Source organism: Magnolia sinica, chromosome 13 (genome assembly GCF_029962835.1).
Source record: "Magnolia sinica isolate HGM2019 chromosome 13, MsV1, whole genome shotgun sequence".
NCBI lineage: Eukaryota > Viridiplantae > Streptophyta > Magnoliopsida > Magnoliales > Magnoliaceae > Magnolia > Magnolia sinica.
Genome location: NC_080585.1, coordinates 34,695,593 through 34,698,450, shown reverse-complemented (window position 1 = coordinate 34,698,450; position 2,858 = coordinate 34,695,593). Strand labels below are relative to the sequence as shown.

The window sequence follows — 2,858 nt, the reverse complement described above, 5'->3', positions numbered from 1 at the left end:
TTTCTAAGATTTGATCAATGAAGGGCAAAGGGAAGTGGTCTTTCCTCGTGACGGTATTCAACTTCCTGTAGTCAATGCACATTCTCCAACCAGTAGTAATTCTAGTTGGCATGAGTTCATTATTGGTATTGACTACGATGGTGATTCCGGACTTCTAAGGAACTGCCTAAGTTGGACTCACCCATTGGCTATCGGATATAGGGTGTATGATAACCATATCCAACAGCTTAAGAACCTTGGCATTAACCACTTTTTTCATGTTTGAATTTAGTTTACGTTGTGGTTGCCGAGAGGTCTTTACATTATCCTTAAGATAAATACGGTGAGTACAAACTGAAGGGTCAATTCCCTTGAGGTTCGCAATCGCTCATCCAAAGGCTCCCTTATACTCAATGAGAGTAGATATAAGCATACTATCTTGTTCTTGCTCAAGGTGGGATGAAATCACCACCGGGTATATCTCATCTTGACCTAAATAGACATATTTCAAATCTGAGGGCAATGATTTTGGTCAAGCTTCGGCGCCTTGAGGCTAGTTGGTAGAGGCATTACTTCGGTTTGGGGCAATTCTTCAAATTGTGGCATTCACTGGTTAACTTCAAGTACCGGCATCGTATCAAGTATGAAACCTATTTCCCTGATTATATCATTATCTAAATTATGGGAGTGGGCCAAACACGTCTCTAGAGGGTCAGAAGAATATGTGAAAAGTGTTCTATCTTCCACGAAAGAGTCAATCATGTTAATGTCATGGAAATAGTCATCATCCTCTAACCGTTTTCCTGTGTTGAAAAAGATATTTAACTCCAATGTCATATTCCCGAAAGACATACTCATGACTCCATTCCTATAATTAATGATTGCGTTTGAAGTGGTAAGGAATGGGCGACCAAGAATGACGGGAACTTGAGTGCTCATGTTACTGATGGGTTCCGTATCTAGGACAATAAAATCTACCGGGTAGTAGAATCAGTCAACTTGGACCAACACATCTACAATTATCCCTCTTTGTACACCAACTGAGTGATCAGCAAGTTGTAACGTGGTTAGAGTGAGTTTCAATTCACCCAAACCTAACGGTTTGTAGACCGAGTAGGGAATCAAATTTACGCTTGCTCCTAAGTCAAGAAGTGTGTACTCAATTCGGTAGTTCCCAATTACACAAGGTATGGTTGGGCTACCGGGATCTTTGAATTTCTGTCGCACATCTTTCTTTAGAATGACACTCACTTTTTCAGTTAAGAAGATTTTCTTTTGAATATTTTGCTGTCTTTTGGTCGTACATAAGTCTTTCAGAAATTTAGCATATGAAGGTATTTGTTTAACCACATCTAGTAGAGGAATATTGACATTCACTTGTTTCAACACCTCTAGAATGTTTTGAGAGTTAGAGAGAAGTTTTGGTGCAACCAACCATTGGGAGAATGGGGCAACTGGCTTGCCTTGAAGTTCTGATTCTAATTTTTGTGGAGTAGTGCTAGGTATATCATCGTTCTCCTCTTCCGGGTCCTTAGGCTTGTTAGCCCTAATCGGAATGGTTTTGTCAATGGTCTTCCCACTCCTAAGAGTGGTGATAGATTTAGCTTGCTCCATTTAGTTTGAAGAGTTCGGGTCGCTAACTTCATATTGTGGTTTTGGATTGGGAAGAGGTTGACCTGGAAGCCTCCCTTTATTCCCAATCATATTCCTTGTGTCAAACCCTTGTATGGCTTTTGTAAGGTCTTGAAAGGCTTGTAGCATCCCCTGATTGAAAAGCTCTTGCTTTTGAAGATGTTTTAGAACCGGATCCTCTTACGGTTTCTCTTGATTTGGAATTTGGTTAAAGAAACCTACAGGGGTAGCCGTTTGTCCATTCTTCCAACTGAAGTTTGGATGATTTCTCTAACTAAGGTTGTATGTATTGGAGGTAGGTCCATTGAAAGGTCTTTGATAATTGTTTACGGCATTAGATTGCTCATTCAACACCTCTTAAAAGGCAGGTATTGTCGGACAATTTTCAGTTCTGTGAACGTTACAAGCACAGATATCGCAAACAGTTTCATTAACCTTATCCTTCTTTAATTCCATAGCCTCAAATTTTCGTATGAGATTACACACTTTAGCATTAATATCATCCTCCTCTTTCAGAAGGTATAATCCGCGCATTTTCTTTGATTGAGTAGGCCTAGAAGTGGTGCTTGATTTTGGGTAAGTGTCCCGTGATTGTACGTTTTCAGCAAATCTGTCCAAATAATCCCACACATCATCGACATTCTTATTCATGAATTCCCTAATGCACATTGTCTCGACCAATTAGCTCATGGAAGATGTCAGTCCATCATAAAAAAAGTGTGTAATGTGCCACATCTCAAATCCGTATTGTGGGCATGAACTGACAAGATCCTTGAACCGTTCCCAACATTAGAAGAATGTTTCATTTTCCTTTTGGGTAAAGTTCATGATTGACTTTCTAAGGGTGTTCGTCTTATGGTATGGGAATTTTTTTTTTATGAACTCCCTTGTCATGTCATTCCATCTACCAATAGATCGAGAACATAGTGAATGCAACCACATCTTAGCTTTCTCTTTCAAGGAAAAGGGAAAGAGTTTCAATCTGACCCTGTCCTCAGACATGTTAGGAAAATATAAAGTGGCTATGATCTCATCAAACTCTTTCAAGTGTAAATATAGACTTTCAAATTCAAGTCCATGAAATTTTGGAAGGAGTTGGATCACCCTTGGCTTGATATCCATATATGTCCCGTGTTTTCTGAGAAAACCATGCATGAGGGCATGCTCACCCTCGCCGGTTGTAAATAATCACACAAAGTACGAGGTGGGCGTGTTTGATGCGCCTCATTCTCATCCTGGACTTCCTC

General features: G+C 40.0%; 1 non-coding gene across 1 annotated transcript; it reads left to right on the top strand.

Annotated features, from left to right (window-relative positions):
- Nucleotides 1-2,350: 2,350 nt before the first annotated feature.
- On the top strand, nucleotides 2,351-2,457 carry LOC131224501 (small nucleolar RNA R71). The gene has a single exon (XR_009160980.1). It is a non-coding gene; the product is annotated as a small nucleolar RNA R71 (small nucleolar RNA).
- Nucleotides 2,458-2,858: the final 401 nt, after the last annotated feature.